Raw genomic sequence first — 19,181 nt, 5'->3', positions numbered from 1 at the left:
TCACACCTCTTATAAGCCTACAAGGCCAAGCAAAGGGAGTGAACAAGCCCTATATGGCAGAAGGAAACTCTCATTATACAGAGCCTAGTGAACAAGAATGACAGGTGGGGGAGAGGCGCGGGGGGGGGGACACGGGGCGCCACTCACCACCCTGTGCTCCACCACCTCCCAGGAGCGGAGGGTGGGGAGGTGGAGAGGAAGCTTGCCTCGCCATCCCCTCTCTCCCCTTCTGCCAGCACCCCGCTCCGCCTCCGCCTCTAGGGCCAGAGGGAACAGCGAGCATGGAGTGGGACGGTGGAGCGCTGCCATGACAGCAGGGACAGAGGGGACATAGTAGGGGGGGTGAGGCCAGCGCCCGTTCTGCCCCCTCCATTCCTGCCAGCATGGCAGTGCTCCGAGCACTCTGATTGATTGTTTTAGTAAACATTGTGATTGGCTGCTGAGACAACCAATCAGAGTGCTCCAAGAGCGTTATGGACAGACAGACACACAGACAGAGGGACTAAGCCCTTTATATATATGGAATAAACATCTCTTCACGGAGAAATAGAAAATCAGGAAATTAGTGAAATAAACTCACACGTGTGGCATATTTACACCTATCTCGCAGCACAGAATGAGGGCAGCGCGGTGCCTGAAAACCTGTTCTCTCATTAATTCAACTGGACACACCTGACAATTCCCCAAGGAAAAGCAGAGTATATGGTACTGGAGAAGAACCTGAGCTGCAATTTGCCTCCTCTTCTCTGGCAGCCAGACAACAGGAATTTCCTTTTCGGGCTGCTGGAGGGAACAACAAGCTGGACAGCAAGCTGCTAACTTGTGCATGTGGCTGGCCCTGCACGTGCTGACACTCTGGACTTCCTTTGGTTACGTTAAGAAAGTAGGCCAGCCATTTCTGAACATTTTTAACCACATCTTTCTCTCTCACTCATTCTTTTTTTTTTTTTTTTGGAAACATACTTGATATTTTTCCCCTGAAATTGTATGTGGTAAAGGGAAAAATCAGGAATGCTCAAACCTGTACATAGCAGCTACCAAATCTTTCTTGAAAGCTCCAATTAGAGACAAAGCAGCTTGAGTGCTTTTTAAATCCACTGCCCTTGTTTAAACACAAAGATTCATGAACATAATTTACCTAGAAAAAATGATTAAAAGCCTAAACAGATCAAATGTACATGCAAGCAAAGCCCTCCTTTGTTAGCTTGGACAGGGTTTATTTTTCCCCCCTTTAAGAGATCCGTTTTATAGATTCAAGGACAGCTCTCTCCAAGGGAAGAAGAGACGTTGCCAAGATACCAGATGCGGTTCCATTCAAGACCACTCATAGGAGCAATTCAAGATGAAATCAAATTAGATGTGTTGGTTATACATAGCACAGCCTGCTCAGGATACTAAATGACAGAGTTTGCCAATAATTAAGTGAAATCTCAGAGATGATGAGTCCCCAGAGCTCTCTAGGTTATGTCGGTCTAATTCTAAGTGTCATCATTATAGCAACAGAGCAAAATATTCTACATGGGCCACAGAGACTGAATTTTTACTGTGGGATATTAGCTTTTTGCAGCCAGTGTTATAGGGCAGTGCTTCATTATGTGTCTCTCTCTTATTACACTCTCTTAACCTTTCCCTGTTATAAAGCTCCTGAATCCTGACTCCCATTTAATAATTAATAGTTAGCTTTTACTATATGTAGCAGTTTTCTTCTTCAAAGCACTTTTCAAAGAGCTAATTAATTCCCCTGTAGGTAAGCACAATTATCTTCATTTTACAGGTAGGAAAACGGAGACAGAAAGGTTGTGACTTAGCCCTGAGCCACAGATACAGCATCACAGCTAAGATTCAGACTTATACACTTGTGTAAAGACTGTATCTGACCCTCCTATTTTGTTATGGGACAAATTATTTGCACTCCAGCTTAGGGGAAGAAAATGCAGAGAGCCCTTCCTAGCCCTTCAGCATATGCAAAGGAGGCTACTTTAATTTGACTGCAAGCATTTTGGAGCACAAGGATGCAGTCAGGTAGTGCAGTAGACTGCATGAACACACAATCCCACAGCAGGCTCCTCTAATCAGAGCCTACACTAGGAAGAATGCTGTCTGCACCTGCTGTACAGGTGTAGCAAGCCCCATGATTCAAGAAATTCCCTTGCCAACTCAGCTCCTCTAGCAATATTATGTTTTAAAGAGGCCTGATGGCTCTGTTCTGCACTGTATTGTGCTGCTTCCCATCCCTTTCACCTGTGTAAACTGGGTATGAGCGAAGATTCTGACTAGGCAGCAATTTTCACCTACTTTGCACAAGCATAATGATGAGGCAAGGTGTAGAGCAGTGCAGAGCAAGGCCCACTACCTCCAGACCCACCACCTCCAGACCCACCACAGGGGTGGACACTTCCTCCCTTTTTGCTTCTCAGAGTAGCTCTGCTGAGGCAGAAATGAGCCCCAAGTAAACAGGATGCTGGAACTTCGGTTGTCGCAGCGGGGTTAGTTTTACTATGAAAAACCTCCAGTTAATCTAAACGTACAATATTCAAACAGGGGTGTTGGCTACTTCAGTTGTGAATATGTAAGGCACTGACAGATGTGCAGCTCCCTGTTTTAACTCATGGCGCTTCACAGAAAGCAACATGAGTTAGAGCAGCAGTTCCCAAACTGTGGTACGATTACCACCAGTGGTACGCATACAACCTGGAAATGGTACGTGGAAGGCTGCAGGGAGGGGCTGCACACACCCAGAGCCCAGCAGCAGCCTGCTGCACATGGCCAGGAACACAGCACCCAGTAGGTAAGTGTGTTGAAGGCAAGAGGAGAGGTGGGGGCAGATCAAGGCCTCCACGGCGAGGGAGGGAGGGGGAAGAGGCAGGGGCTGAGGTGAATGGGCCCCCAGCATTGGTGGTGTGACAGAGCCCAGGCGGGTCATTCAGGGGCATGGGGGGTGTTCCCTGTCATTGTGCGTATCCTGGGGCAGGCATGGGGGACACATGCCCCCTGGATCTGTGCATGGGGCAGAGGCAGGCTGCCACTGTGTGATGGGCTCTGCACCATGCTGCCGCTGGCCCAGGAGCCTTGTGCAATGCCACGTGCCTGCCGCATACTGGCTGCACTCCATCCTCTGCCCACCCAGTGGTGGCAGGCACATGGCATGCCATGCAGCTCCACAGGCAGCTGTAGCATGATGCAGAGCACAGCAGCTGCCCACTGCTTCCAGGGGTTTTCTCCCTTCCGGCCGGCTTGCCCTGTCCACACAGCAGGACCAGGACAAAGGCAGCTTGGGCCTTTCCAGTGATGTGCCGGGGCAGGGGGGATCCCACCGCAGTGTGCACTCCAGGGCAGACATGGGGAGCACGTGCCCCCTGGATCTGCATGCAGGGGGAGGCAGGGTGCATGCTGGGCTCTGCACCACATAGCACTGCCTCCGGACCTGCGCAGGATGTGGGGACCTCCAGAGGCAGTGAGGTGTGGGGGCACTCCTGCTGCTGTACTTACCCTGGGGCAGGCATAAGGGGCACATGCCACCCATGCCTGCCCTGGAGTGCACACAGCTCCTGCCCCTGACTGCCGCCGCCTGTGTACTGTGCACTGGCCGAGTGCCTCTGCCTGCCTGGTGGTGGCAGACACATGGCATCCTGCCCAGGGAGTCCCTGCTGCGGCCCAGGGGGCTCTGCCCCACTCACGCTGCACCCGGCACACACAGGCTGAGCAGAGAGCCCCCCGAGCCTTGCATCCTGCCCCGGCAAGGCGATGTTCCCCTTGTGGGCAGGGCAGCTGCACCTCACCCCTGCGGAGCCCAACCTCTGGTGCCACTGAGCACCCCTGCTGCCGCTCGAGTCTGCAGAGCCCCAGGGCAGCGCCCCCCTACCCCGCCCCAGCTGCGCCTTCCCTGCCCACAGCGCCTCCCCAGCGTCTGCTCTCTCCACGCCTCTCTCCCTCTTCTGTCCTTTCTGTCTTCCCTCCCTCTCTGTCTTCTCCCTCTTCTTCTCTCTCCCCTTGCTTCTCCTCTCTTTTCCCTCTCCTCTCTCTCTCCTGTTCCTCTCCTCTCTTTCTCTCTCTTCTCTCCCCCTTCTCATCACAACATGCTTAACAAAAAAGAATACGCAAGGGCAAAGGTAGTATATGAAGTTTAGAATTTTTAGAAGACCTGGTATTTACTGTAAAAAAAGAAAAAAAAAGAAAAGCAACATTTATAATTATTACCTATATTAATATGCAGTGTGTCCTGCAATGTACCCTCCACCCCAGTTTTGTTTTCCTGGTGTGCCTGCCCTCCGGCACCTTACAGGTACACATTGTGATTATTTCAGTACTCATACCAAAAACGTTGCCTACTCCTGGTTTACACTCTCTTTTTCCCAATTTACAATTGTTTCATATGGCTACCGTAACTGAAAAAACAATGTTTGATGATTACCAAATGTTTTAATGTTGCTTGAATATATAGTCTGTTACCCTGTGTATGAAAAATTTGCTGGTGGTACTTAAGGCTGTATCATTTCAAATTGGTGGTACTCAGTCTATCAGAGTTTGGGAACCGCTGAGTTAAAGCAACCCCCACACCCCGACCCAACAGATGTTCACTGCTCAGGCAGGTGTAGAAATCAAGCTCCACTTTGGAGCCCATCCAGCCAAATTGCTGCCTGCCTGCAGCCCCTCTCCCCTAGGCCTACCCCTCCCCTCCCAACTCCAGTGCTGTCTGCAGGAAGGGAGGGGGCATGAGAGAGGGGGAACGTGCTGCGGGCTCAGGTTGCCCAGCCTGAGCTGGAGGGGGAGGGGGCTGAGGGAGGGCCGTGACGTGGCAGGGCTCCACTCCACCTGCCCACCCCCACAGCTCAGGCTGGGCAAACCGCAGCTCGCAGCATGCTCTCCCTCCCTCATCCTTCCTCCCTTCCTGCAGACAGCACCTAGGGCGTCAGCCCAGCCCCAGTCACATCACACTCAGGGGCAGACACAAGTTAGACGAGTGAACTCCACTTTGGATTGCCTTCATCCGATCCTTCATTACATGAGGGTTAATTTGTTGCATAATCAGCCACTTTTAAAATGCTCTGCAGCTGTGCACTTATATCATGGCATGGCTGTAGAGCACTTTCAGGGGGCTGATCATTCAACAAATGTCACTTGTGTCAATGCCCTTAGTTCAGATTTCTTGGGGGGGGGGAAATAGGTTTTGTTACAGCGGTGTATGTAAAGGTACCCCAGGGAAAAGCACTGGATTCTTGTGAAAGGCATGAATCAAAACTTTAGAAACAACCAGGATATTAAAAATAGAAAAATATAATGTTCAAAACAATCAATCTGAAGGCACTGAGGCTCATACATTCAAAATTCAAAAACACCACCTACATGCAGGGGAAAAGAGGTCTGGAGATTGTTACACAAAGAAATTACTGTAACCACAGAAGGAAAAGGAAACAGACAAAAGGGCAAATACCATGTTACATCAACAGAAGGCTAGAATAGTAATGAGAAAAGGCAAGGACCAAATGTTAGTTTTAAACAGTTTGGGGTGCTCTCACATTTCATAATCTGGTCTTGAGCACACGCACTTCCTAGATCTCCCCGCTGGAATAACCCGTGCAGTACCAGTCACCATGCCACTAGAACTATGCTTTCACCTTGGAGCACATGTACCAGTAGGCCTGAAATCAGATTCAATGCCCATAGGATATATGTTCCAAGTAGGGTTGCCAACATGAACACCACGTGCCCCCTGAGGCTTGGGGGGGGGGGGGGGGGCACGGCAAGCTCCTGCAGGCAGTGGCAGTGCTGTTGGCAGCAGGAGCATGGCGGTGGCAACCAGGGAGCTCCCACAGGCAGCTGTGGCACTGTTGGGGGGGGGGCGGGGCAGGGCATGGCAAGCACTGACCAGTGCACAGACACCAGCAGTATTGGCAGTGGCCAGCAGTATTCGTGGACCGCCTGCAGACGCCACCGGTGGTGTCGGTGGCGAGTGGGGGCAGGGGTTGTGAGTAGCGACTGCCCGCAGGTGCCACTGGCAGTGTTGGTGGTGTCTTTTTGGAGGGGGTGCACCGCCACACTCAGGGGGTGCACGTGCATCCGCGTGCACCCCCTACACATTGCCAATGGTTGCCAACTCTGTTTGAATCTATTCTGGGAGGTTTCTGGAACGCCAACATGCCCATGACACACAACACAGATGTGCCTGCGTGCTTGCGTATATCAGTTACGGATTATGGTGCATAGACTTTACATCAGGGAGGCAAACACACATTACTATTACATTTAAAAAACCCACTGGATTACTGTATAAATTGGATTCAATATTTAATGTTTATTTTAATGAATGCCCTATCGTTTATCCCCCGTGTGACTCTCAGCAGTCTCCTGGAGATTTATATCTAATTCCTGGAGACTCCAGGGCAATCCTAGAGGGCTGGCAACCCTAGTTCTGAGCTGAAAAAGTTAAGAGAGTTGGATTTATTCTGAACAACAAGAGGCACTTCAAAATTATCAAAGAGAAGTCATCAAATTTATTGGAGGTACTGATAAAGATCTCAGATGGGCATATTTATGCCAGTAAAAGGTTAAAACCTAAGGGGCCTACTCTAAAGACTGGGGCACTCAGGCAGAGCTATTTTACAAAAAGCGTCATAAAATTATTGACTAAATCACTAACAAAGGCAACCAAAGCAAAGAGTTTAAATGATTTCCAGAGACTGTGTTCCAGTGGAAGGCTATAGTGAGAGAACCAGCAGCGCAATTAAACCAAATGAGGTCAAGCATGTTGGGCTTTAAGGCCCTTGCTTGCTCCTCAGATTTCTTTTGTTCTTATAATTCAATTATGAAGACTCTCCCCAAGAACCATTTAACTGTCTCATAAAGCAGTTTGTAAACTTTTTTATTTTTCTGTAAATTGTCTCCTAAAAAGTGGCTTTCAGCATTTCAAGCAGTGTGGAGTGAATACATGCTTCACGCTGCCTTTTGTTCTCGTTCATGAGCTGCATGTGCGAGGTACTTTATATGCTGACCCAGAGAGCTGCCTTGGCACCTTCAGCCAGACTTAATGCTGCAGTCATTCAGAACTGAACGTGTTCTGCCGGGACGTGCTAGGCTCGTTCATTCTCTCGCACACTTTCTATTTACTTACTCTCTTCTGCCTATGTGAAGCAAGGACAGACAAACTCATTTAACTTATTTAACACCCACATGAACACTAGAGATGGACATGCATCATAGCCTCTTTGTCACAAATGTTGCCTGGAACACTGAGCAAGAGAAGAGGCTTTACTACCTTAAGTGAGTAATTAAGTTGTAATAGCACCAACAGATGCCAGTACAGGATCATTTTTAAAATATTAAATGCTTTTTAAATTATAGGGGGTTTATATAGCAGTCTTGTAAAAGAGAACTGTTTTACATGCAAGAAGCCTTGTAGGCATAAAGAATTATTCACAGGTGTAGCAGAGAAGGATGTTCCACAGTGCAGTTATAACTATTTATGATTGCCCCTCTTAGAGTTGGGAATATTTTAGATTTGTTTCCCACGCAGAATGCTTTAGTGATGTCACTAGGCACGGGGACACTCAGACAATTCTTTAAAAGCTTAGGTAACTCCCTTTATATAAACCAGTTCCTGCAATCACTGTGTACCCAGGGTTCCTATTGAACATTATAGAATCATCAAACATAGCAAGTCTTTGCAGGACTGGGCCTTGCAAGATCAACAAAAAGATCTGAGCTTCCCTCTGTGCTCCATGAAAACTAGTCACATTGTCATGTCAAGTGGCACAGCACCTGGGAAATTCAAAATGAGTCCAGATTCATAAAAAGTAGTTAGGTGCCTAAAGACAGGTGCCTAGTGGTGTTTACAGAAGTACATAAGAAGGTTAAAAGCCTAACTCCCATTAAAATTAGGCAGATGGTTTGGACATTTGACCAAAGGTGCTAGTTTCCAGGCAAGCCAAAACTGGAATATAAACCTCATCCCTCCAACTTTGATAAGCTTCTTAAATAATTACAGTGAAGAATCGAGAGCAGCAAAACCATTTTGGCTGCAGAGGTATTACTGCTTTGGTTTTTATGGGTACTTTATAGGTCAGGTGCAGAGATAATGAAACATTCTCAAAGAAAGCTGTATGTGATGAAACTCCAAAAGGGTTAAAGTTTCCAAGACTTGTTATAAACTCAAAACCGAGAGGAGTTTAGTCAGACAGTTCCCTGGTGTTCTTGACCCTCCGTCCATTTATCACTTTGTATCAAAGTTGTGAGCTTATATAATACAATTCATTAAACATGTTGATTTGTGTTAAGTTTCTGCTTTAGAAATGGGGGCTCATTTTAAAACAAAACTCAGGGAATATCAAGCCAAGCAAAATCTTTACACGAGTGTGCTGGAACTGAAACAAATATCACGCAGCCTGGGGACCAAATCCTACTCACTTGTTTAGAGGGAACAGGATCCAGCTCATGCATCAATGACTGAATTACAGTTGATTTGATGAAAAACTTCCATGCAGCAACATTCACTAGATGGCAATACAAAGTAAAGTACCATAGATAGCAATGTTCTTTCTCAGAGGTGCTGAGCCCTGACTGGCAGGCCCCATCTGGCCCCCAGTGCTGCACCATCCAGTCTGTGGGACTCCCCATAGGTCCATGGGGAGCCCTCTGAACCATGTGCTTGCACACTCCATCAGGGACACAGGGCAGTGTGGGGCCCGATCCTGATGTGCAGGACCGGGTAGGGACAGTGCGGGGCCTTGGGGCCTGACCTCTGCATGCAGGGCTAGGAGAAGATGGCAAAGGGCCCCAGGGCCCAATCCCAGCACAAGGAGGGGATGGCCCCAGGGCCTGATCTCTGTGCACAGGGCTCAATATCAGCACGCAAGGGCAATACAGGGGCTGATCTAGGCTAGTAGAAACAATGTCCTGGTGCACGAACCCAATCTGGCCCGTGGTCTGGCCACTCATGTGACCTGTGGAGCCAAACGTTTGAGCACCGCTGTTCTACTGTAATGTTCTCTGCTATCTATTCTAAATGTGAAGTTCATCCAGTCTTAAGTATTTATACAGCTGTGCCATATCACATGGAAAAAACCCATTCTGGGATCTCTGTCATATATGCCAAAACACCAAAATAAATAGTTGTGTGCTACGCCTGGGGCCCCCAAAAGAGTATATAGGTACAAATTTCTTTTGAGAATTTCTCTCTCATAAAATTATCAATCTCCTTCAAAATATAGGGGGCCAAATCCCTACGTGGTATGAATCACCACAGTTCCAGCAGAATGACAGCAGCTGAAGATCTGGCTCAGACATTTAAAACTAAGAGATTTGATATTTAAGCAGAGAACCCTTTCTCTCTAGAGCGCTGACTGGACAGAAGCCTTTACAAACATTTGTCAGACAGTCTCTGCAGTCTCTGCCAGAACATAAAAACGACCTCCCTTCAGCTAGTGCCATACATGGAGCACAGTTGTAGAACGAGGGTGGGGGCGCATAGATATGATGATCTTTTTCAAAGATTGAAAAAGAATGTGACCGTTTGGACAATCTAAAAGTACGGAGCTTCTGAAGTTGCTTAAACAAAATAAAAAACTAGGCTTTGGCCTTAGCGCTAATGAAAGAGACAAAAAAAATGAGATTGGGTGCCCCAGTATAAAGTATAGAAAAGTGTGAAATCATATGACCCTTATCTTGATGTATAGTGGGCAGCAAGCTACTCTAGTTATAAGGGACCCCAGGCTACCTTAATTATAACTCTAACTTACTGTTAGACTTCCTAGCAGTCAACAAGTGGACTTTCTGTGCATGACCTAATGTTACTTGCTAACTGAATGTCATTTTTCAAGGAGGTAAGGCCACTGTATTTCCAAGTTACATTTTCATAAAGACTTAGTTATCTTCTGAAAGACTGTAATTTGATGTCTGTGATCACAGGATCTAATTGCCTATGATAGAGTGGTCGGGTTCTTACTTAACTCTGTACAGATGCATAACTCCAATTCACATCAACAGATCATATCATATATGTACCCATTCACATCAACAGATCATATCATATGTGTACACAGACACTACGGGTGCATACAGCTATTCACCTCGCCTAACTTATGTTCACATGGCTCACTTTAAGCCACATGAACACAGACCGGGAGCATTGTGTGCATCTGTTCACCAGTGTTGGGGAAACCAGTGTAAATAATACAGGGTGAGACGAGGGACAGGCAGGATTGGGTCAGGGGCTAGTGGGTCTGCAGGAGGGTTGCTTGGTCGGGCGATGTTGGGGGGCTAAAAATAGCCCAGTAAGGGTTGGGAAAGCTGGAATAGAGCTGCTGTGGGGCTGGGATGAGCTGCTGGGCTTTCCCAGCCCTTCAGCTGCCCTGTGAGCTCATACAGGTATCCATGAGATCAGATTAACTCGATCTCTATCTAAGTTAGTTCACCTATTCAGATGAAATAACTTACATCAAGTGTGCCATCAAGTGTGTGGGGTAATGTAAGTCCTCTGCATGTCTGTCCAATTGGGCATTTAGACCAACCTAACCCTGGTTAGGTCCATCTTAATGTAGCATCTGTATGTATCCTAAAGTGCAGTCAGTCCTTGGACAGAAGTTCCTTTGATTTGTGATGAAGGCCAAGGATTTTTTGCCCACGTGTAACCTCAGAAAATAGATTTTAATATCTTAGTGCTGACTTATCAATGGTTTCTGTAATATTAACAGAGATTGCAACTGGCCCTCTCTATTTCTGTATAATTACCTCTAATATATTTTTGGTAAAGACAAAGTTGGTGTCTAAGATTGGCTGGGGCTGGCTACACTGGCTTCTGAAAGGACAAAGAAAAAAGGAGATGGTCACTGTCTGGGTATAGACTCACAGGTATAGCAAAGGCTGTGATCTTCTTTCCAAATAGTGTCACAGTTGGCATGGGAACAGCTGAACAATCTGAAAGCCATCAGCTGTTATGATAGCTGTATTTGCCTAACATCTGCTCTCCTCACTCTGCAAGACCCTTTTTATGGGGTTTAATCCTGGTTTCTTGTGACAGAAGACTCTTCACCCTTCTTTCTGCAGAATCACATTGGAACAAATACCCATTTTACCAGAAATATTTAAAGCTTTGAAAACATTACAGCTGAATCCAGAACTCACTGTAAGGCTCTGATCCTTGTTTTAAGATTAACATCCTCTCTCCCAGTTTGTTGAAATCTAGCAAAATAAATGCAAAAAAGATAAGTTTATGCAATGTCGAGACTGCAAAGTTAGATATTTGGAGATGCTGATGTAAGGTTCCTGGGTCAGTGCTAACTCAGCCACATTGTATGCACTCACTACTTCCTATTCTCATTTTACTGGTTACATGAATAAAGTAATATAATTATCTTTACAAATATATAGCTTGAATGACCCAGGATGAGCACTGTGGCTCAATTTACAACATTTTCAATACTAATGTTTCCTTGTTCTTTTAACTATGCAGTCTCCCTAGTGCATTAATATTGATTTCAATTTTAATTTCTTTATTTTAAAGAAAAAGATTGTTACTTCAAGTTCTTATGCTGCTTGTTTTTAAGGTTTCATGTCCTAATTGAGGTAGAGGACTGCTCCAGGATAAATTCAATTAACAGGCCTTGTACACAACATGGAGTGGCATGGTGCTGTGGACTACAGCTCTCTCCAGCCGTGAGGCCTACAGATTCAGTCTGCTCTCTTTAAACTAGCCCAACCCCAATGCCATTTACAGGGTGGTAAAGGAGTTTTCAGCTGGGAAATGTGCTTCTGCTACTGTAAAAAATTAATGCAAAATGTCAAGAATTTCACACCCAAGCCGATACTGGCAAAAATCCAGGAAAATGCTGGTTTCGCTTGGGGTGTGAATATGTTTTTATCATCTGTAATTCAAAAACCTTTATTTCTATAGAAGGAGACGGTGTGTTGCAATGGACTTTGTAGTGATAAATATCAACTGTGTCATTTCTCTCCCAAAAGGGGTTTTCCCACAGTCCTATAGTAATATGCAGTTCAAAAGGCCATAGTAGATTTATAGAGCAATATATTTTTAAAAAATGGCATGGAAGTCATTTTATTTTGCTACAGTGTGTTTGACTTGCAACCTTCACAGTTCTGCATGACTGAAAAAACAGCCAGAGGTCCCAGGGTTTCAACAGGCCTGAAGTGATTAGTGGAAGTGTCAGCTGGGTCACTTAGATTTGTGAGAGCAGTTAATCTACCAACTAGTCACTTGTCGTGTGACCAGATAGTCTCAGAGCTTTAGAAAATATTTTGGCAAGTCAACTGAGTCACAGTGGGGCAAAAACCCAGAACTGCCCTGGAGTCGTGACTGCTTCTGACTGCAGTGATCCTGGCCCTACAATAACTGATTATACTTTATTCTACTAGTGCCCAAAATCATGCCGGGCACCTTATCATCCAGATAATAGGATGTGGCCCCTAGCCTTATGCGATTCTCCTTATAGTATTTAAATCCTCTGACTTTAGCAATAGCTTTTAATTGTGGATTTCATTAACTTGCTTTCAGAGAAGTTCCTAGAAAATTACATTAGGAGCAGGAATGAGCCCATGCTGAAAGAAACCCACGTTCAAAAAGTCTCTATTTGCTTTAAGAAGAAATTGTGTTTTACATCTGCTTTAAGCATATTCCTGAAGCATAACTAGGGACCTACCAAATTCATGGACCCCAGCAGCCAATTAAATAGCTGTAACATGACTGGACCTACCATTTTGAAGGTGGGGCAACGTGCCCCTCCCCCCACCTCTGATTGGCTGAGGGGTGCCACAAGTCCTGCCACTCCCAGGCATGGACTGAAAGCCCTAGCTGGAGCTGCTTGCTTTGTTAATTCAATAATTATCACCAGGGATCCTGATTTCCCCTGATAAATTGCAAATTCTCTGATTAAAAGCCCAAAGTCTATGCTTAAAATGAACCATGATACATACAGGTATCAACTGAACACAATGTTTTATTGACATATTTACAATCTTAAAGTAATCTGGAAGCCTACCAGTGCCTCAGTCACTAAGTCATAAAATAAATTCTAAATACCTATACATTTTGGTATTTGATTTAGGGTATTTTACCATGGAAAGTCAGAGGTTTCCCTGCCCCCTTAACTCACACAACACAGGTCCAGGCCCCTCACTCCCAAGCCATAAGCCCCCCAGCCCTGCCAGTGCCCCTCACTACCTCCCAATCTCCCCAGCCCCGCTGGTGCCCCACCCCAGCCTCCTGCCCCCGCAAGCCGTGCCGGAGGGGGCCCCAAGCTGCCAGGGCTATGGGGCCAGGGACCTACCTAGGTGCAGCCCCCGGCCACCCACAGCAGCACCTGAGCCCTCCCCCATGGGCAGCTCAGCCGGAGCGGTGCGGGCTGCCTGCTGCGGGCTTGGGCAATGAGGGGTTGGCTCCTTGCCATTGAATGAACTCCCAGGAGGAGCGGGGGTACCTGTGCCACCCAGATCTGTGCACAGGGTGGAGGCAGGGTGGGCTGCCCACTGCAGGCTTGGGCTCCCTGCCCTGCTGCCCTCCCCCGGGGCCTCTGGGGCCTGGTGGGCAGGACCCAGCATGGCAGAGCAGAGCAGGGCTGGGTGGAGAAGCTCCTTGCCACTGTGTGCCCTGTGCTGTCCTGGCAATGCACCCCCTGCCTGCCCTGCAGCACCAAGGGGCACAACTCCATGCTGCTGCCAAGAAGGCAGGAGGGTGGGAGCAAGGAAAACTTTTCCTGCCTCTCCCCTTAACACTCCCCCATCCCCCCCGCTTCAGGAGATGGGCAGCCTGCCTTTTTTTTTCTCTCTTTGGCCCCTTACCCCTACCCCCACCCTTCTAGGAGACAGCCTTTTGCTGTCTCTTTGCCGGGTCTTTGAACATAGCCGGTTCCCTGAGCTTTTTTCACAGGGAACTGGCTATTTCATGGGAGACTGCCAATTACATGATATCCATGAAATCCATGAAACCGTGTATTTGGTAGGTCCTTAAGTATAACTTATAGTCAACAGGCCATATTCAGACCTCTTCACTGTTTTTCGACATTCAAAGCACAATGGAAGTTTTGAATATATGAGGACTTCAGACTTTGGCCTTGTGTATGGATCATTATAATCTAACCTAGCTACTCATAACACTGTGAATTTGGGGGCAAAACTTTGTTCTTTGTAAAGATTTTTTAAACATAAAAATTATATTTCACTTTCACAACTTAAAATATACGTGGCCATTTAAAAATATTTTATTAAAAATTCACTACTGACCTGAGACCTATTTTTCCTACCACACATTTTAAACCTTTGAAAATAAAGTTTAATCCTATAAGTAACCCATACTTGCAGTGCTGCTTGTAATAAGATCTTTATTTTCAACAAAATGGAAAAAAATACAAGACCTTCATAATCTGGTCTGCATTGCAACTTAATTTAAGGAACAGATGCTGATTCATTAGGGTCCAGAAACACATACATGTGTGATGCCATCACACACAGTTTGCTTGTCAAATTCTGACCAGAAACCCTGAGGGATGATAAGTTATGGTGGGATCATGCAGAAATTTGATATTTGAAATCTGATGCACAACGCCTACCCCCTACACACACCCTCTTAAGGATTTATGATTTTTTAGTAATTCTCAAAGAATAATACATACTTTCAATTTTAAAATGTTCAAAATTTAAAGTAGCCAGGATCTAATCTGTAGGCTTCCAGGCAAAAAGAAATAATAGGAAAATGAGGATAGAAACTGTCACTTAAGAACACTCCAAAAACTTTACCCATACAAGACAAACCAATAAGATGCTAACCTCCCAGAGTCCTTTAGGTATAGGTTAAGGTACAAATTTAAAGTCCAATCATTATGCCATAACAACTCCCAGTGTAAAAACTTCTAGTCTGTTATGGTCACAGGTGTCCTGTGACCAGTGGGGTCCCCCAAGGCTCTGTCCTTGGACCCATACTGCTCAACATCTTCATTAATGATGTGGACACTGGAGTCAGAAGCGGACTGGCCAAGTTCGCCGATGACACCAAACTTTCGGGCAAAGCATCCACACCAGAAGACAGGCGGGTGATCCAGGCTGACCTGGACAGGCTCAGCAAGCGGGCGGACGAGAATCTGATGGTGTTCAATGCCGATAAATGCAAGGTTCTCCACCTTGGGGAAAAAAACCCGCAGCATCCTTATAGGCTCGGCAGTGCTATGTTGGCTAGCACTATGCAAGAAAGAGACTTGGGGGTCATCATTGACCACAAGATGAACATGAGCCTGCAGTGCGATGCTGCGGCTAGTAAAGCGACCAAAATGCTGGCTTGCATCCATAGATGCTTCTCAAGCAAATCCCAGGATGTCATTCTCCCCTTGTACTCGGCCTTAGTGAGGCCGCAGCTGGAGTACTGTGTCCAGTTTTGGGCTCCACAATTCAAAAAGGATGTGGAGAAGCTTGAGAGAGTCCAGAGAAGAGCCACGCGCATGATCAGAGGTCAGGGAAGCAGACCCTACGATGACAGGCTGAGAGCCCTGGGGCTCTTTAGCCTGGAAAAGCGCAGGCTCAGGGGTGATCTGATGGCCACCTTCAAGTTTATCAGGGGTGACCACCAGTATCTGGGGGAACGTTTGTTCACCAGAGCGCCCCAAGGGATGACGAGGTCGAATGGTCACAAACTACTACAAGACTGTTTCAGGCTGGACATAAGGAAGAATGTCTTTACTGTCCGAGCCCCCAAGGTCTGGAACAGCCTGCCACCGGAGGTGGCTCAAGCGCCTACATTGAACACCTTCAAGAGCAAACTGGATGCTCATCTTGCTGGGATCCTATGACCCCAGCTGACTTCCTGCCCTTTGGGCAGGGGGCTGGACTCGATGATCTTCCGAGGTTCCTTCCAGCCCTAATGTCTATTAAATCTATGAGTGCCTTTTATTAGTTTGATATCTGCCATTTTGGAAGCAGTTTGGGCTAATTAACCCCCCAAAATCCTCCCCCCCCACACTTATTTAGGACCCCTCTCCACAAGCAGGTGAAGGCATACAGGTAAATCCTGGACTCCCCCTGAACCAGCAAGAAGCAAGCTCCTGCAGCTGAGAGCCCTCTCCCAGCCACAGAGATGCCCCACACCCCCCTGCAGCTGAAAGATTGCCGCAGCTGTAGCCCCCCAGAGTCCCACAGCTACGAATGAGGTGCTGCTGGGTCCCGGAGTCCATGGGTGCTGGGGCTTAGAGTGCCCTCAGCTGTGGGACTCCTGGCCCCGACTGGGCATGACGCATTCCCGAGGCTAGGAGCTTGGTCACGTGACAGGGCTCCCAGCCACAGTAGAGACCCTGCTACAGGTGTAAATTAAAGCTGGATAGCAACCAGTTATAAAGACACTACACATTTTCAAGGTCTAACTTTATAGCTGGTTAGATCTTCATGTGGCAAGACAGGTACTTTGCAGGCGTAGCTGGTCTCAGTTAATTGTGCAATTAACTAGTTGATTGTGCAATACCTGTGACACATAGAGAGGGCCTTAGAAAAAGAAGGACTTTTCACTTGTACTCTGGGGGGGCTGAGGGGTTGGGGGGGGGGACTTTAATTAGAGAGGCTCTGAGAACCACTTTAATTAAAGTGCCTGTGGCAGCTTATGTATCAGCATCCCCGCACTTCAAAATGGCAGCGGGGGCACTTTATCTAAAGCTCGTCAAATGAACGTTAGTTAAAGCACCCCTGCTGCCACTTCGAAGTGCGGGGACGCTGATACACAAAATGCAGAGGCTGGCTGGAGTGCGCTAATTAGTACACTCCAGCAGACTCAATAAATCAAGTCTGCTCTGACACACCATAATCACCGTGCATTGGAGCAGTCGCCTGGCACGTGTACAAACACCCAGAGTGTCCACATGTTAGATTTATACCTACATAATTATAGTGGTTTCATTTTCCTGGTATACCGTAAGTATATAGATATAACTGAAAAATAATGTCCTCAGTAAACAAGCACAGAAAAGAGCAGAGACCATCATTGCGAAGGAAAAAAGGCAATACTATCCTGTGCATATTGATGAACCAATCCCTTGCGAAATGGTTTAGTTTCATTATCATTTTAATTAACTTTAAAATCAAAATTGAATTATTTCTTCCAGTGACCTGCAGCAGCACATCAACTTCCTCAAGATAAATTTCCAAATATAATATGAGAAGTAACTGGCCAGGCAGCAATATGCAGAAAAGACTCTGGAGGTTATACTGGACCACAAACTGAATGCAAGTCAACAAAAAAGCCAATACAAGATGTCATTATTCTGCTTTATTAGATATTGGTGAAGCCTTAGCTTGAATCCTGTGTCCATTTTTGGCACTATGCTTTAAGAAATATGTAGATAATTTGGAAAAAGTCAAGGGGAGAGCTACAAGAATAGTAAAAGGTTTAGAAAACAAGACCTATGTGGAAAGGTTGAATGAACTGAGTTATTTAGTCTAAGAGAGAGAAGACCAAGCAGGAACATGAAAACAGCCTTCAAACACATGAAAGAGTTCAATTTTCTATGTCCACTGAGGAACAACAAGAAAACAGACACTGTAATTTGTAGCTAATGAAAGCTGGGTTGGATGCTAGGAAAATCTTGCTAACTACTTGGCTAGTTAGTAGTTATGGTTATCTAAAGAAGTTGTTGAATCACTGTCACTGAAGGACTTTGAGACCGGAGGGCACATGATGCCCAAAATCTTGTCCAACAACTCTCCCAACTATACAGTTGGTCCAATTAAGGATATCACAACAAAATCTTGCTTTCCAAGACAGACAAAACACAACTTTTAAAGACGATCTTGATACACTTGAGGAGGAGAGGGCTGGTGTAGATAACCTCCTGAACTCCCTTTCTAGATCTAATTGTCTATGATTCTATGTTACGTCACCAGAACCCAGTATTTTCTAAGACTGGAAAAATATTATTTTGAAGTGCTTTTCCATTTTTTATATTTCCCTTCTTTCCCGGTTCTGAAGAGATCTCAAAGCAAAAGTTATAAAATAGCACGATAGAAGCTGTACTCATGTTTCTAACCAGCTAAGAGTAGCAAAACTCTAGAGGTCGGTCAAGCAGAAAAAAATTCAGGTTTCAAATATCTGAAGGGGGGGATCTAATTGTGACAGTAAATAACAAAGAATTCAGCATGTGTGAAAGGCAGTCATAGTTTCAATGTCCAAAAAGCATGGGAGATGGTAAGTTATTAGGAGGAGGCTGTATCATCAGCCACTAGGGTAGCTTCACCTATTTCACCATAAGGAAATCCAATCTCAAGTATTTCTTTTCTGTAAATTGTAAGAAGAGGGGAATACACAAGTCAGCAATGGAAAGAAGTAATACCCAAAGAGCTGGATTCAATTGTGAAAGGTAATGTATTCACACACTTTTGCTTTCTGTTTATTTGAAAAATAAAGCAAGTGCCAAACTCTAAACCTGAGCTTTATACCTGTATACATTTGGGGAAGACAAGGAACAAATTCTATTTGCTTTTTGACTATTGTGTTTTTAAACTTAGGCATCAATTAGTGATTTGTTACCTTTTATTTTTTATTACCTTCTAATACAGACATTTAGACTAGGGCTGTGCGAAGCTTTTGGGTGCCGATTTGATTCAAAGGAGATTCAGCACAATTCGGTGGCTGAATCTTCGAATCCGAATCAAATCGAGACCAGTTAATAGGTACGAATAGATTCGAAGCTCTCTGAATCGATTTGCAAAAGATTCGGAGAGTTTTGGTGGTTCGGGCAGTCCCTGCTGGTTGCAGCAGGGAGCTGGACCTGAACTCGGAGCTCGTAAGTAGGGGGTGGGGGGCTGGAGGAGGGGGGAGGGGACCATGTCAGGCCCCATCTCCTGCCTGCTCCCCCAGCCCCCGCCCGCTCCCCCAGCACCCCATGGCTACCCTGCCCGCCCCAGCTCCTGGCCCTTCAACAAAAAGCCCCCACTCACCGGGTGCTACTGGCTGGGGGGGTGATCCCTGCTGCCCCCTACTGCCCAACGCCATGTGGGGGGCTCTGCCACAAGCCTCCCAAACCCCGCCACTCTCCCAGCCCCCCCCACGGCTGCCCCACCCGCCCCAGCTCCTGTTTTTAAGGAAAAAAAACACAACCCCCCTCCCAGACTCACCGGCTCCCACAGAGGCCTTGGGGCTTCTGGGGGCTCATGGAAGAGCCCCCCCCATGCAGCACGGGGCAGTGGGGGGCAGCGGGGATTTCCCC

The sequence above is a fragment of the Alligator mississippiensis genome, chromosome 10 (assembly GCF_030867095.1).
Source record: "Alligator mississippiensis isolate rAllMis1 chromosome 10, rAllMis1, whole genome shotgun sequence".
Classification (NCBI taxonomy): Eukaryota; Metazoa; Chordata; order Crocodylia; family Alligatoridae; genus Alligator; species Alligator mississippiensis.
Note: the sequence above shows the minus strand (reverse complement) of the source record.